We start from the raw sequence: 26,719 nt of genomic DNA on the forward strand, positions 1-26,719 counted from the left end.
TTTATTGCTTCACTTGATGTAGCCTTTTCCTTTACCCTTAAATCTTTCTACATCGCTGAATTGCAGCCAATAGATTTATTTTCTCCCTATGGCTCCATCACAAAAAAAGACACACATGTATGCACACACACACACACACACACACAGAGTTTTGTGTATGCCAGTGCTAGAAAAGACAAGCTCATGGTGCATGTATGCAATGGATATTGTACGTTACAGGTCTCTGTGAAATAGTCTTCTGCAGGTTCCTATGTTTATTTTATGAATAATTAACTTTAGTAAAGTTAATTTCCTGAAGATCTTGATGAAGGCTGAAGAAAGGAAGTAAATTTTAAAGAAAAAGACTTGGAAACTTGCCTTTTTTGCCCTTTCTTTGTGTCTTAATGAACAAAGGATAACTGGGACTTTTTTGAAGTCTTTGCTTGAGTTGAAGACACAAAATGCAACCTGTACTCTTATCATAATATGTTCAGTTTATGAGTACACAAACTTATAAACTGTGAATTTCCCTAAAGTTATTATACCATTTAGAAGATGTTTGCTGGGACGTTTACTTAAAACCAAACAAATGAGGTCTATATGTCCAAATAATTTCCTTCTCTCTTTCTGTCTCCATTTCAGTTTCCTGAGCTTCTGGGAAGGCCTGGTTTCCCCAAAGGAACGATTTCTGGTAGAAGTCTGAAGGTCTGACCCAAGAAAAATAATCCAGTATAGCCAATGAATTGAGGACAAGAAGTTTTCCAATCAGGTAGGAACATTTAATCTCATACATTACAATCACCTTAAGTAAGGTGTGCTGATAGCTGGATATGATTTAACTTCTTGGAAAATGATGCATATATAACCTGCCCCAAAAAGAAGCTGTTCTCAATTCCCTTAGTGGTTGTGGTGTTTATCAGAGAGTGCCTTGGGGGAAGATGTATACAATAACAGTATGATGCTTTTTTTTTCATTTTTAGCTCATTGTTGCCAAGTACCCTTGGTGACCTTGGTGCCTGTGGTTTAATCCCAGGAGGTTAGACATGTGGAACAGCACATTAACCCTTTTTAGTATTTTCTCCCAATACAAATCATTTTTATAGGTTGTCTCCATGGCCTTCTAGTTGCTTATCAAACTTAAGCATCAAGTCTTCTAAGTGAGCAATAGCCCCTGTCAGTGTGAGGAAATCAGCTTGGTTCTTATTGGGGCACATCTTGGTCTTGGCACAAAGTGAGTTCACATAGGGAGTTAGAAGGAGGAGAATGGGGCATGCGAAAGGGGAGTTCTGTGTTCTCATTTACCTATGCATGTTGAAACTCCACTAACAGTTTTATTTTCATTAGCAATTTGTGATAAAAACTTAGGGTAGGGCTTCCCTGGTGGTGCAGTGGTTGAGAGTCTGCCTGCCGATGCAGGGGACACGGGTTCGTGCCCCCGTCTGGGAAGATCCCACATGCCGTGGAGCGGTTGGGCCCGTGAGCCATGGCCGCTGAGCCTGCGCGTCCAGAGCCTGTGCTCCGCAACGGGAGAGGCCACAACAGTGAGAGGCCCGCGTACCGCAAAAAAAACAAAACTTACGGTAAAGGGAATAATGAAGCTGTCCCACTATATGGCACGACAAAAGATAGTAGTGACATCAAAATCAGGGCCTGTCCATCTCATTTGCAGTTATATACTCAGTGTTTAGCATAGCATTTGATCCCTCATCAGTATTCAATAAGAAGATGCGTGTTGAATGACTTAAGGATGAATTAATGAATGAAAAAAGTTAATATGGTAGAAAATGTGTTTTATCCTTGTATTTTCGTGTGTTGACTTCTGTATTTCAAGACCCAGCACTGTAACTGACACATAGAATATAAGCAGTAAAATTTGCTGAAAGAATGAATGAGTCCCCACAATTCTAAGAATAATTTTAAGACCAACACAGACCCCATATCTGCCAAGGTCTATGACAAAAGTATCCAGAGAAGAAAGCCTGATCTCAGCTAGTGGTAGAGCTGACAGAATTTATCTAGTTTTAATAATTTACAGCTCATCCCATTACATGTAGGCATAGTACCTACATGAGCCATACAATTAAATGTTGACTGAAAAAAAATGCACAACCTAAAAGTTGAGAATTCTGTTTTATTTGGAGGACATACTGAGGACTTAAGTCAGGAGACAGCCTCTCAGATAGCTCTGAGGGACTGTTCTGAAGAGGTAAGGGAGGGCACAGGATATTTAGGGGTTTTTGCCAAAAAAAAAAAAACCCGGTAGTTGGAACATCAACATCTAGCTCCCCCAAGGTAGACTGCAGTGTGTTACCCTTCCCTCGGCCTACCCTGGGGCACCCTGAAGGGCCTACGGGTCTGAGTGTGGCCCAGCAAGCCCAGGGGAGCCGGCGGGTCCTCAGAGTTCTTGTCCTGAAACTGGCGCTGACGCGACGGGGCCACGAGTCTCTAGACACTTACTGCCGTTAAACGAATGCAGAACTGCGACTAAGGCCTCAGGGAACCTGCTTCACGCCTACCCTTCTGGATGCCAAATCAAGACCTTACGTCGAGGCTAGGGCCCCCGTTGAGATTCCCCTTAGCTCTAGAGCAGGGCAGGAAGAGCTGCCACCCAGGACCTGGAAGCACCCTCTTTCTTTCGAGAAAACTCTTTTTTTTCTCAGAGACATGCCTGCAGGGACTAGAAACACGGCAACAACAGTGTTTTTCAGGTTTTTTCCGGCTGCAAGAATGGAGCTTTCAAAATGGGAAAACCAGGCTTTTCGCTATAGACGCCATGTCTAGATTGACACGCAGCCTAAATACGTGTGTTTTCTAACAAGTAAAAGAGACACAAGCTACCCACTGTGCCCTAAACTGAATCAACTTTTTAAAGCAGGGTGTTCTGCGACTAGCGAACGGCCTCAATGAAGGAACGCCTTCGGTCGGCCGAGGGGCCTGTGTATCTTCCAATATCCGGCAGTGTTACACGAAGAACTGTTCTTTAGTTGAAGTTGCAGTGCAAGCTGAATTTCCCCTTGAGGTATGGTGACCTCAGGTATGAGGTCCGGGGAAGAATTGCCTTCCTCCCCTTTGAAGTCCCAAACCACTCCACCCAACATGTTTGTCTTTAGTTGAAAGTGGTATTTAAGGTGAGGATTTCAGCCATTTGGGAGATTTACTGAGTTCTCCTGGGTCTCTTCCATGTATACATATTATTAAATTTTGTTTGATTTTCTCCTGCTAATCTTAATCTGTTTCATGTCAATTTAATTCCTAGACTAACCAGAAAAATCTAGAAGGGTACAGGAAACTTTCTTCCTGCCCAACAGGCATTATAGTGCAGGGCACATTGCCTGCCTTTGAAAGCATCTGAACTTCTACACATTGAGAACCCTCTCCTTTCCATGCCCCTTTACCATAGGCATAAAGATTTCTGTGCACATCGAGGCTGAGAAGAACTCCTGAGTCCATCATTGTTTCTCCAGGCAGTCATGAAGACTGTCAGAGAGGAAGAACTTTTCCTCTGCCCTTCTGTAGGCAAATGCAGTAGGGGGTCCCCAAAGAAAAAGAATCAAATATAACTTTTTGACATAAGAGAAGCCATTTTAAGCCTAAATCATTTGTGATCTCAGCCTGGTCATGATGCTTGCTCTTGAACAGGTCTCAGTAATTAATGATCTTGTGAAATAAAATGGTCCCTTACCATCTGGTTCTATAAGAATGAAGTCACTAGCCACTGTAGTCTCTGACCTTGACAAAAAAGTAATCACTTGATCTAAAAGAGAACTGGAAATTTTTCTTTGAGCCAAATTTGAGGATTATAACCTGGGAAGAGCATCTCAGAAAACTCTGAAAGCTGTTCTGCCCATTAGAAACCCAGGGAGGTGTATAAGTTTTTTTTGAGACCGAGGGCTGTACATCAAATGACATGTTATTGAACGTTTACATAATTCAGATCTAAGTGCCATCCTGCTGGTCATGTAACCCCTTACAAGGTCAAGAAGAAATGTTATCTCTTAAGGAGGGAGTTGTCTTGTTGATGTTAGGAGAATGTTGCTCTTTATGGTTGAGCAAGTGTCCCTGCCTATGGGGGAGGTTTGGTCAATGTATAATGCAGATGCACAATGCACAGTGTGGGGAGAGAGGAGACCAAAGGGCAGAGAAGAGTTTATGTTTAAATTTCTCTTGTCTTGCCATAAAATATAAATTTTGTTTCACAACCTTCAACACACCCTGAATGGAATTCAGGACAGAGATCAGGAATGAGGCAGTCTATGCTCTGGGAAAACCCGGCAGAACAGGCCTTCAGATAGATATTTTCAGAAGATTTTATGAGCCCAGTTTCTTTTATCTTCTCATATCTAGAAAAGCACTAAAATCATTCATGGAGACATCTGCTCCTTGTGACTAGCAGCCACCATTTCGTGACTAGCAGCAAATTTCTGCCAAAATGTGTCCCTGATTCCATGTGTCCCCCTTCACCAAAATCACATACATGCTGACCTTCCCCCTAACTCTTTCGAGCAGTTCCTCAGAGCTATCTGAGAGGCTGTTTCCTTGGCTATAGTCCTCATTTTGCCCCAAATAAAACTTAACTCACAACTCTCAGTTTGTGCTTTTTGTTTTTTCAGTTGACAGTTTAAAACTTTCCCAATTTGGCTGTTCAAGGAGCCACCGTTTTGGGAAAATCCCTGGTGTTCTCCTTACTTGCTGCAAGTAATAAAGCCTTCCTTCTCCTGCCCTTTGGCTTGGTTGTCTCTTTTGGCTCAACAAAAGAAATGTTTCAGGTAACACTTTTAGCTGGTCTAAGAATTAAATTGACGTGAGACTGATTAACAGGAGAAAATAAAACAAAAGTTTAATAATATGTATATCTAGGATTCATTTTTGGCCTAAGCCATTTTGCAACGTAAGCCTGGCCAGGATGCTTGCCGTTGAAAGGGTCTCAGTAATTAATGATCTTAAGGGAACAAAATAATGCAGAATCAAAGGACTGTTTTCAGGTAAAAGAAGTAACAATAACAAAGATAATTGTAAAGACTCCCAGTTCTCTTTCAATGGTAAAGATTAGCCTGATCAGCTGGGAACATAAGGAATGATGATATTGACCTTTTCTGACCCTCATGACTTCAGTCCACTAAAGCTTGGACTCTGTGGACCACCCAAACCCCTTCATGAATATGCATATACCCTTAGCTTAAAAATTCCCCAATTTTGCTGTTCAGGAAGACACTGCTTTGGGAAAGACCCCCGGTGTTCTCTTTACTTGCTGCGAGTAACAAATCCTTTCTTCTCCCAATCTTTGTTTTTGTTGTGCCTTTCAGCTTGACACCCACCAAGAGGCAAACCCAGGTTTTTGGGTAGCATTAGCTCTTTGGCTGGCAATGAAAATGACATAAGGCAGATTAACAAGAGAAAATTATTATGTGCACATGGGGAATTCACATAAGTATGAAGAATTCCAAAGACAGCAAGACAAGGTGACATATATATATTCTTGACTAAAGAGAAGTGAAACTGAGCAGGACCCTGTGGGGCTCCTGGGCACTAAAGTCTTTCTGTGTCCCCCATTTCTTGTTTGCAGGGACTAGGCTTCAGCCTCCACAACCTTCCCTGAATTCCAAAGGGTAGGGTCAAATAGTTGCTAATCAGGGAAGGGAGGGGCTGCAGAGACAAGGGAGGAACTGCCAAGAAACAATAGTGCAGCTTTGGGACAAGATCCTGGTTCTGCCTCAAGGGAAACATATACCAATAACTAAGCTCTTCTACAGAACTAAAACCCCCAACAAATGGAAGATGTTAACTACTTGATGAAGCATCCTTCATTCTAGAGAGAAGGTCACGGTTTGATAACCTTGAGAAGCATAGAAGCTCATCAGGAGACCACCTGAGGCCAGATTAAAGGATTGCAGGCCCTGAACACACCATAATCCTTATCAGCAACCCTGACCTTGAACCATTGCTATAAAACTCCTCACCAAATCCCCCCAGGTTGGGACACACAGTTTTGAGGGCATTAGCCTGCTGTGTCCCCCTTTGCCTGGCAACACAATAAACCTATTCTTTTCTACTTCACCCAAACTCTGCCCCCGAATTTGATTCCATACCAGTGCACAGAGGCCAAATTTCGGCATCAGAAGGAGGTATGGGTCTGAAATTTCAAGGGGAAGTAAGGTAATTCACAGGAAGTTAAAAAGAGTTAATGTTTGGTAAACAAATGTTTGCTGATCCATCCAAAGACAATGAGCCACAGAGAGAATTTTTTTTTTGCGGTACGCATGCCTCTCACTGTTGTGGCCTCTCCCCTTGCAGAGCACAGGCTCCGGACGCACAGGCCCAGCAGCCATGGCTCATGGGCCCAGCCGCTCCGCGGCACGTGGGATCTTCCCGGACCGGGACACGAACCCGTGTCCCCGGCATCGGCAGGCGGGCTCTCAACCACTGCGCCACCAGGGAAGCCCCACAGAGAGGATTTTGATCAAATGGGCTTTTCAATGTTCCTCCTGTTCTACCACACCTAGTATTATACTACATTTATCTCTAGTGATAGCTTCTTCTTGGGACAGGCCTCCTGTCTTAAATTATTTTAGGCAATAAGGGGGAATTTCAAAGGCTCTTCCTGAGTCTTGGGCCTTGATTGTTTTCAGCTCAAAATAATCCACATGCCATAGTGGCACGTCTTGTGGTGGCCTGCACTTAGACCCATTGGCTCCCACGTGCAAATGAGAACCATGCAATGACTCAGGGAGAGCCCTGAGCACATTATTCAGATAGACACCAACATGATGCAATTTTTCTTCGGTGTGTTCAGTGAGAGAAAGCAATCCAAGAGGCACTGCCCTTTTACTTTGGGGGAGGTTGAAAGTCCCTTCTTGGAAAGGAAAGAGAAGTACTTTTAGAGCATTGAGAAAACCTAAAACCTGTGAGTCAATTTTTTTAAGTGCAGAGTTAATTTTACCCAAATGTGTTTTCTTAAAAATTGCAACCAGTCAAGATCAGTCTCTTCGAGGGGTGTACCAGTTGTGATATTTGCTGACTTTACACTGTTCTGAAATTGAGGACACCTTCCCTCTACTCAGTTAATGTTTATTTTTATTAACTTTTAAAGCTGTTTTAAGTAGGAGATCTTTTACTGGAGCCTGAGGATTGATAATGTTAACCACTGTGACACTGCTCTGTTACCTCACATCAACCAAAGAATTGTGCAGGAGCTGATCACATACCCTGTGATTCCCCTCTCTCACCTGGTATTTAAAAATGCTTTCATGAAACCCATCAGGAAAGGGGGTTCAGGTGTTTTGAGCACTAGCTGACCTGAACTCCCTGCCTGGCACCTGCAATAAACGCTGCACTTTCCTTCACCATAACCTGGTGTCAGTAGATTTGCTTTACTGCACATGGGAGAGCAGACCCACGTTTTTGTCATCAGCATATTTATATATATTATTATATATTGTAGGCAATGGAGATATTTTACTTCTTTCCTATTGTGCTGTTTTATTTTTTAACTGAGTTAACCATGAAAGTCAATTTTTGTTGATAGAGGAAAAAAGGTACAGATTAATCAGCTATAGTTAGAAATTTAAAGCTTTTAAAATGCTTGTTATTTATAATGAGATTTATATAATAGAGAATTAGGAAATAATTCTGTATTTAAACGGTTAGATTGTGCTTGTGGAACATGAAATTGGTAGTCCACAGGACATATACTAAATTTTCACCCTTAGTGATACTGTATTTGTACTGTCCATGTCAAGCTAAAATGTTGTTTTTCAACAATCTTTAGCAAACATATCTTAGTTTTATTATTCAGAGGGAATATAGGAGCTCAATTTGATATAGGGAACTTGAGCATTCCATCAACATGAATTTGAAGAATACACTAAGAATATCTTCTACATTACATTGGAATAGTGAATTCCTGGTAATTATTTAGGGAATTCTTTTGAAAAATATAGTCACCAGGGGCTAATAATTGAATTCTATTGAAATATAGAGATAGATATTAATAAGAATGGAAAATCATATTTTCATTTTATATTGCCCATATCTTCATTTTATTTGTAGTTTTTGAAAGTTTGCAAGAGAAAGATATCAGAATTTATACTTCATTCAGCAGAATCCCTTGGACCAAATGATCACACACTCAGAATACATAAGTGGAGACATTACTGACTGTGGCCCAGGAGACAAGGACAAGACCTAGAAAAGACACAGTAAATAATGGAGGGAAAGAAAGATTGGTATAGACAGTCATTTCTCTTAATGAAAAATGTTAACAGTAGAATCCTTGAGGGAGAATCTTTGAAAACATTGGATTTCTATAACAATAAAAAATTGAGTCCCAAAGTACAATGAGAAATAACAATAATGAATAAATAGGATAAAGAAATTATATGTTAACTGGCATACATTCCAGGCGATGATCAGACTCCTGCAGAAACCAGGGCTTTCTGGCCTTTAATTCCCCTTGGGCAGAACTGCAGCGCCCCTGTCCCCAGCCTTCAGCCATCACCTCCAGGACTACAGAGGCAGAGTCCTGGCCCTCAAGTCAGGCTGCCTCACTGACTTGAATGCCCATGGAAAAGGGAACATTGATCCTGACCTGAGACACAGCCCTCAGATGTTTGTAAGCTGGAAAGTCTGCATCAGACTTCCTCCTTGCATCTCTCTAGGGTGAACTAGGGAAAACAAAACGTCCCAAAACCCTTTCCCACAGAAGAAGTCTGGGAAAAAACACATGACGATCTTGGCCTTGGTGCCAGGTGAGGCTGATATAACTAGAGCACACCTTCTCCTGGGTTTGGTACCAGAATCCAGGGCCCTGGTGGGAGGACCTGGGCTCTGCCCTGGGTTCCATGGACACAGACAAGCAAGTGTGATCTCAGCAACCTTCAAGGACCCAGATGTGAGAAAGAGGCAATGAAGACACGATGGCTGCTTCAGGGTGGCTTGGTGTCAGCCTAGAACAGCTGGACTTCATAAGGAATAACACACTGTGGAGGGAAATAATAAAGAATTTATAATAGGAACAGAAAATAGGTTTATTTGAGCCAAGCTGAGGGCTATAATCTGGGAGGCAGCCCCTCAAAAGGCTCTAAGGAACTTCTCCACTGAAGCATGGTAGTCTTGTACTTTATCAGAACAAAGAACATACATCAGACATGACAGGGGTCTATTCCTTGAAGATTTCAAAAGAGACAGATTGAGGACATATCTAGTGAGACAGTAGGATCCTGGCACGTGGGAAAGGAGCCTTGTCTTCGAGAGGGTGTGAACACGGGCATCGTAAGAAGGGAGTCACTTATCCTCCTTTGTGAATCAGGCATTTCTTTTCCTTAATGGTTAAAGCAGATGTGCTGTGTGCTTGACAGGCTCTTTCAGTTCACACAAAGTTTACACTGAACCATGTATAAGCCTAAAGGACTTCCCCATACCCCATTACGTGAAAAATTTCTCCCTCAACACTATAATTTGGGGCTTGACTGATCTTGGCGATAAACCAGACACATAATACCCTCAGCTCTCTAGGTCTCTCCACCTGCAGATCCTGCTGTATCCTCCCCCCAGGGCACAGCACCACAAGAGGGTGTCAGGTGAGGGGTTTGGGACTCAGAGAACTGACTCCCGAAAGTGTTTCTGTTTTCCAAGATAAATAACAATACAGTTTGGATTCTAAAAATCATCCAAATAAGTGAAAAAAAAAAAGCTAGACCAACAGTGAATCACAGCGTTTTTCATAAGATAAATGAATGTTATATAATGAAAGAGTAAATAGAGCCCAGAGGCTTTAATATGTAAAATTAAAATGGAGTTCAGTAGTGTTTAAAACACATCCAAAGGTCACGTTTATGAGCTGCAAGTCCAGCTGTATTCCACAAGAATTTAGGCAAATGCATGAAAGATGAGTTATGAGTAAAGCACTATCCCCAAACTGTGGGTGTGGGGAAACTCATCCTAGCACTTTGTGCAGAAATAACACATTGCAACCATATCTGGTTTCAAAACTGATATTTTCTGCAACTAAAAAGGCAGAAATAAGCTAAATAAGCTACCTATCCCCCCTTTGTCCTTCAGTTATTAATTAAGACTCCTATTTCTTCCTCTCTTATCTATTTTTTAAATTCCAATTTCAAATGCCAAAATATTCAGCTATTATATATGATATTGTTCTCTTAATTTAGTCTCTACACAGCCTGAAATTTCTTTTTAATTTCCCTATTATATAATTAGTTTTATATTCATCAATTATGTGATACTTCCAGCAGGTACTGAGCTTTTATGCTCCAAATGTATGCCCTTCCATACTTTAATGCACTTAAATATACTTTATACTTTTACATCAATTTAAAAGGTAATCTATTGAGTGCAAATTCTGTCTTCAGCATTTTGTTGGGGTCAGCAGTGGGGAGAGAAAATGTAGAAGAAGGAAAAGACATGGCTTATTGTTCTCAAAAGAAGTTACAGAGAAACCTCTGACTTCCTTATCAAAAGGAGGCCCATTTCTTTTTCAACGTCTTTCCTTTTTTAAAAAAAAGTTATTTATTTATTTATTTATGGCTGCATTGGGTTTTCGTTGCTGCACGTGGGCTTTCTCTAGTTGCGGCAAGCAGGGGATTCTCTTCATTGCGGTGTGAGGGCTTCTCATTGTGGTGGCTCCTCTTGTTGCGCAGCACGGGCTCTAGGCTCATGGGCTTCAGTAGTTGCAACATGCGGGCTTAGTTGTTGTGGCTCGCGGACTTAGTTGCTCCACGACATGTGGGATCCTCCTGGACCAGGGCTTGAACCCGTGTCCCCTGCACTGGCAGGTGGATTCTTAACCACTGTGCCACCAGGGAAGCCCTCAATGTCTTTTCTATTGACTTCAAATCTATCGGGCTTTAAAATTATTTGTGTGTGTGTGTGCTCATATTCTGACTGTCTCTCACAGCAGATTGTGAGTTCTGTGAAAGTGAGGCAGGAGATAGATGGGCCCCAGGGTAAGCAGCAGGAGTTCATTCCCTCTGGACAGAAACTCCAAAATATCAATAACAGGGCAATCGAGAAAGGAGGCTGTGCCCTGCCCAGATAAGAGATAAAAGACTAGATGTTCCTCATTCTCGTAGTCAAGGAGACCTTCCCAGCTACACATGTGCAGAAGGGTTCCTTGGAGGTCAAAAAGGGAGAGGGCACCACCCCATAGTAAGTGATGTCAACTACCCATAGGCCTCTTCGCTAGCATCCATCTTGGCTAAGAGATGCACATGAACACGGGAGGACCCTGAGGTATACCAAATATGGACTCAGAACCAGGCAAAGCAAGATGATTGGTCAAAGGAAACCTGGAAGAAATTCCCCATAAAAGTGATTCAAACTACCATGTGAGCGCAACTCTCTCTCTGAGCCCGCCCATGTGTCTATCCACATGTATTCTTTGTCCTCCTAATAAACACTTTACTTGTTTCACTACTTTCCATCTCTGTGGAAATTCATTTCTACACAGCAGACAGGCCAGGACCTTGTCACTGGCCACTAGTCCCTGGTGGTCTAGTGGCTAGGATTTAGTGCTTTCACTGCCCCGGCCTGACTTCAATCTCTGGCCAGGAACCAAAATCCTGCTTCAAGCAGCTGCAGGCTGAGGCCACCTGAGATGAAAACAGGGGCAATGTTTATCTTGTTTAAGATCATGTCTTGTTAAAAAACAAAATTCAACTGAGTAAATTTGAAAATCTGATTGGCCTTATTTGATGCTTTATGAATTGGGCAGCATCTCATCTAGTAAATAGAAGGGCACTTTGAGAAGTTACACAGAGTGGAAGGTTTTTATAGAAAGGAGGGTGGGCAAGAAAGTCATTAGCAAAAGAAAAAAAGGTTATTTGGGACCAGTACTATCTTCTCTTTGTAGGGAAGGGAAGCCTTGAGTTTTATCTTGCAGATTGCCTCTTCTTGGGTTGGGGGAGATGGAGAGGGCCCCTCTGATAGATTACCACATTGGTGCTGACCAGAAAATTCCAGATTTCAGAATTAAGATAACATTTCTGGTGAAGGTCGAAATTGCAAGTAGGTTAGGTATTAAATATATGCATGGTATCGTGGGCTTCAGCACAAATGAAACCATTTTGTGTCAGTGGTTTTCCTCCTTAATAGTCCCTAATGCAGAACTAGCAGAAACACAACAAGATTTGTGAAAAAGTAAATGAGTGCCTAACTCAATTGGTCAACTGATGTAAAGAATGTGGCATAGGGCTTCCCTGGTGGCACAGTGGTTGAGAGTCCGCCTGCCGATGCAGGGGACACGGGTTCGTGCCCCGGTCCGGGAGGATCCCACATGCCGCGGAGCGGCTGGGCCCGTGAGCCATGGCCGCTGAGCCTGCGCGTCCAGTGCCTGTGCTCGGCAACGGGAGAGGCCACAACAGTGAGAGGCCCGCGTACCGCAAAAAAACAAAAACAAAAACAAACAAACAAAAAAAGAATGTGGCATAAGAATAAAAAGATCTAGAGAGCAGATGAAAGCAGCTTTTGTTTATATTTTTAAAAGGAATGTCTTCTGTGTTTTCAAATTACTGCAAATCTAATCAGCAATGTTGATGTGACTATTAAAAATGATGCTTTTTGAAAGGTTAGAGAAAGGAAAAACAAGAAAAAAATAAGGATGTTTGGCATTCTGGATGTTGGCTAAATGGCAATTTAATCACTAAGAACATGTTTTATTCTATTGTCATGATGTATATGTAATATATGTAAACATATATTTATATGTCATACATAATATATATTTCCTTTTAATCACCCCATTGGGGTACAATTTACATACAACTGATAGCACTCATGTTAAGTGTACAGCACAGTTAGATAAATTTTGACAAATATATACAGTTGTGTAATCACTACCACAATCATGATACAGAAAATTTCCATTACCCAGAAAGTTTCCTTAGGCTCCTTTGTGGTCAATCCTCACCTTCCTACAAAAGTGATATGATGATTTGCTTTCAGTGACTATAGTTTTCCCATTCTCAAATTCACATAAATAGAATCTAACAGTGTGTATTTGGTTCCTGTTTTCTTTCACTCAGCATGTTTTGAGATTCATCCATGTTATGTATATTAATATTTCATTCCCCTTTATTGCTGATGTGAATTACTCATTCACTTGATGATGAACATTTGAGCTGTTTACAGTTTGCAGCCTTAACCTTTATGAAACCATCGGGATTCCCATTAGAATTCTTTAATTTCTTACCCAATTCAATGGTATGATTTGAAAGTTATCAGAAACCTGCACTTGTCAGAAAGTCTTTAGTATGAATCTTCCTGAAGATGAAGCATTTTTGCAAAAGCATCTATGAATGATAAAAAGACTTAAAAAGACACAGTTAAAGAGCTGGTTAAAATGCAAATGACAAAAAAAAATTTGTTTACTTCTGTAACATACAAATTTGACATATTCAAATTTTAGAAATTTTATTTAATTTCATATAACATAAGAATATCTATATTAATGATATTTAGTATAATCTAAATGTATAACCTAAGAAGGTTGGAGATACATTTATCTCTAATCAATTGACAGTGCCTCCCATAACATACCAAATAATCCTAATTAGTTTAATATCTCTCTTTGAGATGACTTAGGGGTCCTCTGAAACATCCCAAAGCTATCTAGAGGTCAAAATATCTTTAATTAGGATTCTATCCTTGAGAAGTTTATCCAAAATGTTAAAAAGTTTCAAGACACTTGGTCAAATAGGATTACAGATCACTGTGAAACAATGCTTATCCATTTAACCAAAGTTACAATGAAAGATTTTAAAAGCAAGTACAGAAAGTTATAACAGATTATTTAAAAGGTAAAGAAAATTTACCATCTGTAATCAAAAGCAAATCAATATTCCAAGAAAACTTTTTTCTCTTAACAGAGAGAGAAAAAAATTTTAAGTTTTTGTACCACTTTACTTTTAAGCTTAAAATTCATTTACTCAATTAAATTCATTCTAATCTTAGTGAGTCCTGACAACACATAGAATTTCTTTCTAAAGATTACTTTTTCCCCAGAAATCTACAACTTTCTATATTCATATTAACTTGCCCTTTATTTTATTTCCTATTTAGAAATAACCAGCTTTAAGACAAAATTACTTCCTTTTTCTTTAACAAAATTAATTCCTATTCTTCATACCTTCTTTTAATGAAAACACACATCCTATTACCCTGTATACTAAAATGTTCTCATTATTTCTAGTGGCTTTAATTACATATTTAATTAGAATTCTCAAGTCTTAAAAACCTAAATTCCTAGTGAAAATTAAGAAGTAAGCAATTATGAGCTGTTCTTTACATTAACATTCTGTAGATTGGCAAATTTATAAATAAATGCTATTTATAATTTCTAAAAATATGTGCTTTCTTATGGAAAATGTCTCAGTGTGACACCAAACATATTTATTAATAGTCTTAAATATCTTTACTTTCTCTGTAAAAGGAAGCCAATGTTTAGTAATTAATATTTCAGTATATTATTTTATTTGGAAAAGACCTCGATATTCAATGAATTCTCATCATTTAGCTTAATTTAGTTAAACTCTAAAATTTCAAGTTACTAAAACGTCCAGAAAAGCTATTTTTAAGTAGACATTCCTAAAACATAATTATTCCCAGAGTTCACCTAAAAACTCTTGTCTCATTTACCTCTATTTTATTCACTTGTTCTCAAAAATTATGTTTAGATTACCCAAGAAAACTTTATGAGACATTAGACCAAGTCAGCCATTATCCCAAATTTAATATTGAATATTTTTCAGATCACATGAATCTGAAATTCTTTCAAGTTAGTTTCTTTTATATTTCTGAGAATTTCTGTAAGTGCTTAATTTCCTTTAAGTCAATTAAATAGAGCTCATTTACAAACTAACTTTGATAATACCATCCAAAGGAAAAGAGATATATTTATAATGTACACATGGACATACATACATTCCAGACAAACAGAGATCTCACAGTTTTCCTGCCTGAGTTTAAAAAGGACTCTTCTCCCTTTTTTTCCCCCTCAGTCTCAGGAATTGGCGATGGTATAGACAAGAGTGAGTGAGAGTACATTAGAGCCCAGGGTAGAACATTTACATTTCAAAGGCACAGGGAGAAAAATGTAAGTTCCTCCTAGTAAGATTTGTTTCCTTCTGGTCAGAATAGTGAAGAGATACTTTTAAAAAGCCAGCTTTTTCATTCGCAAAAACAAGTTTTAGAATGTCAAAAAGTGCCCCTTCTGGGTCATTATTCTCCAGAGCCTAAAGAATACTGTGACCACATGATTTTAGAAAAATATCACCTTCTCCTTTTCATGGGTATGAGCCCATGAAACTAAGAGCTAAGAATTTCCCGATTCTGCAAAATACACCGTAGGGAATATAAGATGAAACAGAGCTCTGATTACCCATTCTCAGTTGTTTATGGCTGGTAATCTTAAAATCTCAAACAAACAAACAAATGTAGTCTCTCAGGGTTTCAAACTCCTCAGCCCAAAAGGGAAAATCCCAACAAATGGTTAGCCACTGACAGACCCAAATGGCTAAGAGAATGAATACCCTGGTATTATCACACACAAGTTCCACTACTTACTAGAGAAATCTCAACCAGCAAAGCATGTGTCTTTTTCCCTTTACCAGAGAAATCAAAAGTGCCATGGGCCAATGATGCCTGGTCAGTGGCAAGTGTTCAGGGCCATCTCTGAGACAAAGGTGCTCAAGCAGCTGCTGAGTAGTATCCATGAGCTGCCACTGGTCAGGGGCCAGTGTGCTATGGTTGAGATGCCCACTAGGGATGGTGGCCCCTTCATGGTTGCCCAAATTATTGCCAAACCAAACACAGATTCACTCACCCACTGCAGAGCAAAGCCAATCACTGATACCAGCTGTGGTGAAGGAAAGTACAGTGTTTATTTGCAGGATGCGAAGCAAGGATAACAAGCAGCTAATGCTCAAAAGACCCAAACTCCCTGAAGACTTCTGGGCAAGTGTTTCTAAAGACAACATTAGGAGTGAGGGTCTCAGGGTGAATTATCAGTTCATGGACATTCTTTTGATTAGTTGGTGGAGAGGTGACAGGGTGATATTTTGGGAACCTTAATCATCAGCCTTCTTGTTCCAACCAGTCTGGGACCTACATGCTTGTGATCAGCATGTAGTCAAATCCTCCATCAGGTGGAGAGCCTTAGTGTCTACAAAAAACGCTCAAGTGTCGTGGTCCATACGTGGGTTGGAAAAGAATTTCCAGGCACAAGGCAGAATGTAAAGAAGATAGAATTTATTAGAGGAAAGTGTCTCTGCCAGAACAGCAGGCTGACTTCCTAGTAGTCTGGGGGAGTGGACCCCAAACATGTGCTATTGATCAGTTTTTATAGCCAGAAAACAAAGGAATGCTCCAAGGTGAAAATTTCGTTTACTAATTGGTCGAGGCACATATACTTTCCTTCTGTAGGGTGGCAGTGGGACAGGGAAGATGCCTTTTCTTATTTGGGACAGGTCTCATGGCCCAGCTGGGCTCAGGAATTTCATAAGCATCACAACATGGTGGGGAGGGCAATTAAGGGTCTGATAAGGGGTGTAACGCTGACACTTTTTCAGAGAAGGTTGTCCTTTGTCCTTGAAGCACCATTGTCCTTGGAGCACCACATCAAGGATATGTGTCAGACTGTTATCTATATCCCTTGAGGAGAAAGGGATATAGACAACACTGTTTTTCAATCTATTGTTACTTTTCTTGCTTGACTGCTTTTCCTTTGTTTCTGAATTTTGTCAGTTCTGTAATCATTAACTGCTCTCTGGAAATCAAGGGAGGCCTAGGAGACTAAAGCTTTGTTCTACAAACAAGAAGCAGGGAACACTGGGAGTCTGTCACTGGGAAGGCCCCACAGGATCCTACTCAGTTTCACAATCATGAATAAAGTTGTTTCTATGAACGTTCATGTACAAATTTTGTGTGGACATATTTTTCTAATTTAAATTCCTAGGGGGTGAAATTAGGGGGTTGTATTAATGCCGAACTGTTTTCCAAGGTAGTACATCATTTCACATTTTCTTCAGGAATGTATGAGACTTCTGGTTGTTCTCCATCCTTACTAACATTTGATGCTATCAATCTTTTTAATTTTAGTCATTCTAGTAGATGTGAAGTTATTTGCATTGTGGTTTTAATTTTTCTTTGATGACTGATAATGCTGAACATTTTTAAATGTTGCTTATTTACCATTCATGTATCTTCTTTGGTTAAGTGTCTTATTAAATTTTTTGCCCAATTTAAATTAAATTGTTTGTCTACTAAGTAGTGTTTTAGTAAAAGCTGGAGAGGAAGCAAGTTTGGCTGGATTACAGAAAACAAGGGGGAGAGTGGTAGGAATGAGGCCAAGAGAGACATGGGAGAAGGGGAGAACAGATCAAAAAGGACTTTGAGGCCTTGGTGAGAACTTTGGATTTATTGTAATTAAATTGAATTCACTGGATGATTTTGAGTATAGAGTGGCACAATCAGGCTTAAATTTTAAGGGACCACTTTGGCAGCTCTGTGAACAGGCCAGAGGAATGGGAGTAAACACAGGATAGACCAGGAGGTTATTGCAGCAGTCAGAAAGAGAGAAACTGGTTAGTTGCAGTTCTGAATGACCTTTCCCCTCACTCTTGTTCCTGACATTCCAAACTGCATAATTTCAGATGTGGAAGACTGAGAAATGTCCTGGATTTTCTCAACAGAATAGTGACTTACTCAAGGCCTTTAAGTGGAACACACTCTACTGAGGGTTGAGAGAAAGCTGACAATAGTGGCTTGCTTAGCTTAACTCAGTGGTTATGGTTGTTCGTTGTGGTTGCAATATTATGGTTGTGTGACTCTTTGGTTAGTATTCACTTTCTCCATCTTGGAATATACGTTTGATGAGGATGGAAAAATTATCTCTGTTTTTAACTCACCACTGTAGCCTCAGTTTGAGCACAGTGCCTGCCAATTAGCATTTAGTCAATGGGTTTTTTTGTAGGGGAGTGAATGTGTGTATGTGTGAGGGAGAGAGGGAAGAGGGGCAGAAACAGAGAGAGGAAGAGACAGACATAGGGACAGGGGAACAAGTGCATATTGCAAAAGAACAGGACAATATTTTCTGTGAGTAGAATGCTCAGAGCCTGTGTACTGTGTTCTTTTCTACTTTCTCAGGTTAGATTTATCACTTCATAAATTTTCTTTATCTTATCCAAAATGAATCTACATTTTTTTTTCTTATAAGTATAAAGAAAAAGATTTTTTGGGGGGGAAAATTTTTAATGTCTCACTACAATTCAAATGCCATACATGTCTCTTTCTATTATTTGTGTATCTTGAAAATATACCAGCATTATTGTCTAACACAAAGGAGGCACTAAATAAAATTTTTTCTTTGAAACATTGGTACTATAAATTATAAGAGACAGGAGCCATGTTTTCACAGCTCTTGTTTCTTTAGCACCCAGCCCAATGGTATTGTGGAGATGAAATAACAATCACCATGAGCACAGGTCACTGCTGACAAAGGGACTTGCTTTCTCTCTAAACCATTTGACTTTTTGGTGCCCAGGGCAGGATGCTCCAAAATATGCCTCAGTGGACTATTACTTTGAATTAAAGTTACTGAAGAAATGACTGATGCAAGAGAGACACACTGACCTTCCTATCTGTCTCCATGAAAGCAGGAAATTAATATCTCATGTGAATGGTGCCCTCCCTGTACCAGGAGGTAGAAAGACATCATTAGCACCAGAGATAGGGAATGCAGGGTCAAGAAGGCTGTATAAACCTTGTTACTTCTTTAACTCAAGAAGGTTGGCAGGGACATTTCTTCCTCCTCAACAGCTGACAAGACAACCAGGAGGCTGGCTAAACCCTGCTTCCCACCACAAGACTGCTGCAGCTGAGAGATCCTAGGACACATGACAAAGGCCAGCAGAAGGTAAAATTTCTTCTCTCCTCAACTTCCCAGGCCTGTAAAGTCTGGTGGGAGGGAAAGTGCTTAAGAGTCTCCTTTTCTCTATCTCTAAATTTAGATTAGCAGAAGAAAATACTTATGGAGCAAGATCCTTGTGACATAGAAAATCTGGTTTTTGGAAACGAGTAATCTCGTCTCAGTTTTTCTTAATCCTTTCCTCCCAGAGACAGTCACTGTTTTTCTTTGTCTCTGTCTCCTGAGTCGTGTTTCATAAGAAGAAAGAACCATAGGGCAGAATACAGGCATAGGCCCTATAAGCCTGCTGTTTGAGACAGCCTCACAGACTGGTGAGTTACCAGTTCTCTCCAGTCCAGTGCCTATTAAGACAAACTTTACTGTCAGTCCTCTATATAAAAACTGGATGAGATTTTTCCTTCTGTATTTTTCTGTGTCCTGAGAGTTTGGCTTTTTGTCCAGTGAGAATATTCTCTCTGGTCTCCACCATCTGGATGGTGTATTTACTGGGGTGCATCTGGTAACCAGTTGAATTGACTGGGGTTCTGAGACACAAAGTCATAAACAGCACACTCTAGTCTTGTTGTGCCAGCTGTCAGAGGAGTTTGTCCTAAGGGGACCCAGTCCATAAGGGGCCTTTGTTGTTTCAACCTTCATTGCCTTGTTAGTGTTGGAAAAGTCCCATTCCAGCAGCATGTGCCTGATGTCACAGATTAGTAGGTTTGGGATCAGAGGTGCCTCAACTTCCCAGGAGAGACCAGGGACACAGTTTGCATTATACCACCCTTACTGCCTGTGCAATGAAGGCCTTTGCTTTCTTAGATTATCCTTGGAAATGAATTTTCACATTATAGGGGCTATATCATCCGTGCCCTCTCCATCTGAAAGTATGCTTATTTCATCCATGGTAAGGATTTATTCTAAGCCTGAAAAGTTACCTCTGGGTCGTTCCATAAAAAGGCTTACTGATTTGAGTCACTATTTGAAATTAATGAAAGGTCTTACTCCTCAATGGCCAGATGATGGATCCTTTAAATTTGCTGTATTTAAAAGATTCCCTTTTTGAGAGCTCTCATCATAAACAGCTGTCATATTGGTATTTATGGAAGGATCAAATTGAAAGGAAAGATCATGTATAACAGCTAGCCTTAGGGAATCGTTATTAAGATGAAATAACAAATTAAAGATCCAACATGAATTCCCCTTTTTAAGAAAAATTTTAAAAATTGCCCCATCTCCTCAGCAATTCCTTAGGCCCTCCTACAAATAATTAGGAAAAGATCAGTTGGAAGCCAATATTCAAGAGCTAATAGAAACAATTATCTTTGTCTTCCAAATCTCTACAAAACCAGAAATGCAACTTAGGAACAAGTCAAGGCCCATTTATCTTCACCAACCCTGAAACCTATTCCTCTCAAATTCTTGTAGATATTATAAAAGTTGAGGATAATTGGAGCAAAATTGTCCTGTACTTAAGAAGAAAAAGTTTTTAAAATAATAATTACCCTGAGACTTATGATAATAGAAAAATACACTCCAAAACTCACAGAAGAAAATTTACACTTTTTTCTCTGTCCCTTAAAGTTATAAACCTTACCATGTCTTTGAAATGTAAACACAGCCACATTGCCTGAGACTGAGCCCAGATTATCTCAATTGTTAGAACCTGAAACTAAAATTTAAAGAAAAAAAAGGAAAGAGGTTTTTTTTAAAACAAAAACCACCAGAAAAACCCTCTCTTGCTCAAACTCTAAATCACAGTCTCCTTAAAATTGTTTATCAAGGGCAAGTACACTTAAAGGGCAAGAAGACTTAAAAGTCTTCTCCATAAATAATAAAAGACTGTAGCTATCTGAGTGAGTAAACTTAATTTATTCCAACAAGCAATATAAAAATTCTCAAAAATATAACAAAAACGAATACAAATATTTTTCAAATTCACATGATCTAGGATAATTTTTGGTAAGTAAAATCTAGTTCAGGTTTAATGGTTTAATTAATACAGACATATCTTAAGAGTTATCAGCATTAAGTATAATAGCTTTATGCTATGTAGTTTTACTAAAAGTCAAATAAGCTCATGTTATCTCTTTTACAAAATTTCTCAGAAAAAAGTAATAATAATAATAATTTAAGATGATGGCTAACACTACTTTAACATCTTATGAAATTGTCATGAGTAATCTGAGTGATTGTTAAGAACAAATTAATTAAATAGACATAAGATAAGAATTCTTTTAGGTAAACTTTTTTTAGCAATAATTGTTTTTGCTATGTCAACTTAAATAGTTTTCTAAATGTCTTTGATAAATTGTACCCTTAGAGTTTTGCTAAGTTAAATTAAATGAATTGAATGTCTAGATCATTTCCAACTAAGACAAAATACTGAAATATTAATTGCTGAACGAGTCTAAGTTTACCTACTTTTGACCTCTTATTACACACTAAATATGTTTGGTTCTATTAGTAAACATGTCTTGTGCTTCATTAAAAGCTTGTACTATGAAGTAGAATATGTTTCTAGGAATTATGAAATGTATTTATAAGTTTGCCAAGCCACAAAATACTTACACAGTTCATAATTTTTAACTTTATCTTTACAAAAAAATTAAAGCTTCAAAGGATTAAGAATTGTAAATAATAGATGTGGTTAAAGCTACTAGGAATTATAAGGAAATTAGAATATATTTTGGGGTAAGAAAAAGTGTAAGGTATGGAGATGTTTTTGTTAATGTAAAAACTTTGTTAAGTGATTTTTGTCCTAAAGCTGGTGACTTCTAAATGGGAAAGAGAACAAGGGACAAATCAAAATGGACAGAGAAAGTTGTAAGAGGTTTGTTAAAAAGGAATCTTTAGAAAGGAATTTTATGTGTAGTCAGGTCTAAAATTGGAATGAATTTAATAAAGTGATTGAGTTTTAATATCCAAAGTAAGCTGGTAGAAAATTAAAATTTGTTTTTTCTCTCTTTTTGCAAAATTTTCTTAATTATTGGTCTGCTCTGAATGAGAAATTGTAAACAAAGACTTTTTTTTACATTCAATGTAATCTGTCTAGCAAAACAAATATTGTACATTTCGTCTTTATGAGTCTTTGATAATTTTGAAGAAAAACTGAGTGCTTTCAATATTAAAAGAGCTAAGTCTTTTTACACTATTTAACTATCTGTATTTACATGTGAATCTTTGTGACTTTGATTAAATTGATAACTAAATATTAATTCACAGTGACATATGATCATATTTGACAAAGTGTTTTAAAACATTTTTATTTTTGAAAAAGTAGATTTTCCCCAAGTCAAATTCTAAATGAAGTTTTATTGACCTGGAAATAACGTTCAGGTTTTCCAGAGGCCCCTTGGAACACCTTAAAAGATTTGTTTTATCTTATTAGACAAGAGAGCTATGAAACTCATTAGGCTTATTTGGTATGTTACTTACATGGGAAGCATTGCTAAATAAATGATCATAAACTCTAGGTTATATCATAAGGGTGAATGTTATTAATATAAATGTTCTAGAAAGTATATGAAATTCCTAAAATTGGATATGTCCTAGTATAATGTTATCAGTCATAATTCTAGTTATTATCTTAAATGTTTTGTGTCACAGAGATAAATTTTCTTGTCAATTCCATTAGAATGAATCAAATTTTTAGTAATGGATATTTGTCTTTTATTACTTAGACAATGGTTTTACTCAGATGCTTTGACAAAAGCTTCCTGAAAATGTGTTTCATGTTCAGAGAAATTCATGGAAAAGGATCTAACAAGTATTCTAGAACACAAGTTTCTGATGAATTTCAAATCATTACACTGAACTGAGTAAGAATTTACAAAACGCTAATGGAGAAATTGATGGTTTCATAAAACTTCTAACAAAAGATCAAACAAAACAAGAATTAATTACATGGGACTAAGTAAACTGAAGAAGATGGTTATAATATTTTATGATTTTAAAAATAAATTGATTTATTTTATTTATTTTTGACTGCATTGGGTCTTTGTTGCTGTGTGTGGGCTTTCTCTAGTTGCAGCGAATGGCAGCTACTCTTCGTTGTGGTGCGTGGGCTTCTCATTGCAGTGGCTTCTCTTGTTGAAGAGCATGGGCTCTAGGTGCATGGGCTTCAGTAGTTGTGGCTCGTGGGCTTTAGTAGTTGTGGCTCAATGGCTCTAGAACGCAGGCTCAGTAGTTGTGGTGCATGGGCTTAGTTGCTCTGCGGCATGTGGGATCTTCCTGGACCAGGGCTTGAACCCATGTCCCCTGCACTGGCAGGCAGATTCTTAAACACTGTGCCACCAGGAAAGCCCCATTTTATGATTTTTTTTTCGTGGTACGCGGGCCTCTCACTGTTGTGGCCTCTCCCGTTGCGGAGCACAGGCTCCGGACGCGCAGGCTCAGCGGCCATGGCTCACAGGCTCATATCAATCAGTGTGATACACCACATCAATGAATTCAGTAAAGTCACAGAATACAAAATTAATACACAGAAATCTCTTTCGTTCCTATACACTAAAAACAAAAGATCAGAAAGAGAAATTATGGAAGGAATCCCATTTACCATCACATCAAAAAGAAAAAATACCTATGAATAAATCTACCTAAGGAGACAAAAGACCTGTACTCTGAAAACTCTAAGATGCTGATGAAAGAAATCAAAATTGACACAAACAGATGGAGAGATATACCATGTGCTTGGATTGGAAGAATCAATACTGTCAAAATGACTATACTACTTAAGGCAATCTACAGATTCAATGCAATCCCTATTAAATTACCAGTGGAATTTTTTTTTTAAGATTTTTTTCATGTGGACCATTTTTAAAGTCTTTATTGAATTTGTTACAATATTGCTTCTGTTTTATGTTTTTGTTTTTGTTTTTTTTTTTGGTTGCATTGCATGTGGGATCCCAACTCCCCGACCAGGGATCGAACCTGCATCCTCCTCATTGGAAGGTGAAGTCCCAGCCACCGGACCACCAGGGAAGCACCCACCAATGGCATTTTTCACAGAACTGGAACAGAAAAATTTAAAATTTGTATAGAAACACAAACCCCCAAATAGCCAAAGCATACTATGAAAGCAAAAATGGAGTTGGAGGAATCAGGCTCACTGTCTTCAGACTATATTACAAAGCTACAGTAATCAGTATGGTACTTGCACAAAAACAGAAATATAGATCAATGGAACAGAATAGAAAGCCCAGAAATAAACCCACACAACTATGGTCAATTAATCTATGACAAAGGAGGCAGGACTGTACAATGGAGAAAAGACAGTCTCTCCAATAAGTGGTACTGGGAAAACTGGACAGCTACATGTAAAAAAATGAAATTAGAACAATTTTCTAACACCACAGACAAAAATAAACTCAAAATGCATTAAAGACCTAAATGTAAGACTGGATATTATAAAACTCTTAGAGGAAAATCCAGGCAGAACACTCTTTCACAGCAGCAATATCTTTTTGGATCCACCTCCTAGAGGAAAGAAAACAAAAACTAAAATAAACAAATGGGACCTAATAAAACTTAAAAGCTTTTGCACAGCAAAGGAAACCATAAACAAAACAAAAAGACAACCTACAGAATGGGAGAAAATATTTGCAAATGATGAGACTGACAATGGAATAATCTCCAAAGTATACAAATAGCTCATGCAGCTCAATATCAAAAAAGCAAACAACCCAATCAAAAAATGGACAGAAGATCTAAACAGACATTTCTCCAAAGAAGACATACTGATGGGCAAAAAGCACATGAAAATCTGCTCAACATCGCTAATTATTAGAGAAATGCAAATCAAAACTACAATGAGGTATCACCTCACACCAGTCAGAGTAACCATCATCAAAACGTCTACAAACTGTAGACTACAAAAATATTGGAGAGGGTGTGGAGAAAAGGAGTCCTCCTACACTGTTGGTGGGAATGTAAATTGGTTCAACCACTATGGAGAATATTATGGGATTCCTTAAAAAACTAAAAATAGAACTACCATATGATCCAGCAATCCTACTCTTAGGCATGTATCTGGAGAAAATTATACTTCCAAAAGATACATGCACCCCAGTGTTCAGTGCAGCACTATTCACAATAACCAGGATATGAAAGCAATTTAAATGTTCATTGACAGATGAATGGATAAAGATGTGGAACATATATACAATGGAATATTACTCAGCCATAAAAATGAATGAAATAATGCCATTTGCAGTAACATGAATTGACATAGAGATTATCATACTAAGTGAAGTCATTCAGAGAAAGACAAATACCATATGATATCACTTATCTGTGGAATCTGAAAAAATGATACAAATGAACTTAATTACAAAAGAGAAACAGACTCACAGACTTAAAAAACAAACTTATGGTTACTAAAGGGAAAAGGTATGGGGAGGGATAAATTAGGAGTTTGGATTCACATATACACACTACTATATATAAAATAGATAATCAACAAGACCCTACTGTATAGCAAAGGGAACTCTACTCAATATTCTGTAATAACCTATATGGCAAAAGAATCTGAAAAAGAATGGATATATGTATATGTATAACTGAATCATTTTGCTGTACACCTGAAACTAATTCAACATTGTAAATCAACTATACTTCAATATAAAATTAAAATTAAATTTTAAAAAAGAGATTAAAAAAAGAAGTGTCTTCCAATGCAAGGATCAGATCAAAGAACATGAATGGAATATTCCTACTGGGACGATTAGGAGGATAACACATCCTTGGTAGGTGCAGAGCCTGTTCACTTATCCTCTGACTTTCCTTGTTCCCTTTCTCTACTACATCCAATTAAGCAGATAAAAACTTTGAGAAAGCTGCCTCTTCCTTCACCAGTGCCAAGCAGGACAAACTCAAAGAGCCATTTGTCTGTCTGTCTTCCTCTGATGTTGCTTCTTCATGTCTGAGCTATTGGGAGGAGAGAGAGGCAATAAATTCTCTTAATAAAAGCAAAAAATAAAAATAAAAAATAAGCCTATATGGTCAGTCACAATCCTTGCTATACTTATATAAATAAGACCAAGTTTATTGAATCTAGACTTATTTTGCAAACAAATTTGTCTTAATTTGGCTATCTTTGATAGAAATGAGGGTGATTTTAGAGAGAAAAATTATCTTTCGATAGAAACCAAAATACATATTGTGGATATTAGATTCTAGTGCTATTAATTTTCCTTGAAGTTTTGTTAATTACCTGAAAACTGGACTGTATCCTGAATTTTTCTAGTTTCCTCCACTACCTGACTACAACTCTCCAAACTAGTGTTTCCAAATTTTCTCCCACCCTTTTGACTTGGAATAATTGAAACTAAAACTGCCTTTTTTTCTGAAGTCCTGCATACTGAAGGTAGATATCTTAATATAAACTTCAGAGAAATCTCCACAGCAGCTCATGTTTAGACAGTCTTCTTCGTTCCTGTTGCTATATGGACCACTCAGAAAGTTTACCTGAACATCTGATGGACATTCAAACTACAAAAGATGCTTTAACCCTGACATTTAGAGATCTTCTCAACTGTCTACCCTCAGAACTCAAAAACTGATATGAAATTTGCCTCAATTATTAACCATTGTTTTTTTGTCTCCATAGCAATGCCTCTTATTAAATACCTGATTGCTTGTACAGTAAGCTTAACTTCTACTTGGAAATACTGCTTTGGAAGAGAAAATTAAGGTAAAATGATCATATGGATGGACTCTAATCCAATATGACTTGTATCTTTATAAGGGGGGAATATTAGAACACAGACATGCACAGACTGAGGGGCAACCATGTGAGGACACAGCGAGAAGGTAGCCATCAAAGGA

At 38.4% G+C, this 26,719-nt stretch overlaps 1 long non-coding RNA gene across 1 annotated transcript; it reads left to right on the forward strand.

The window, feature by feature from the left end:
• Positions 1-637: 637 nt before the first annotated feature.
• Positions 638-26,719, forward strand: LOC309807716. The gene is made up of 3 exons (XR_014294658.1): positions 638-748; positions 18,805-18,901; positions 26,502-26,719. It is a non-coding gene; the product is annotated as an uncharacterized lncRNA (long non-coding RNA).

The sequence above is a fragment of the Mesoplodon mirus genome, assembly GCF_964341445.2.
Source record: "Mesoplodon mirus genome assembly, chromosome: 7".
NCBI lineage: Eukaryota > Metazoa > Chordata > Mammalia > Artiodactyla > Ziphiidae > Mesoplodon > Mesoplodon mirus.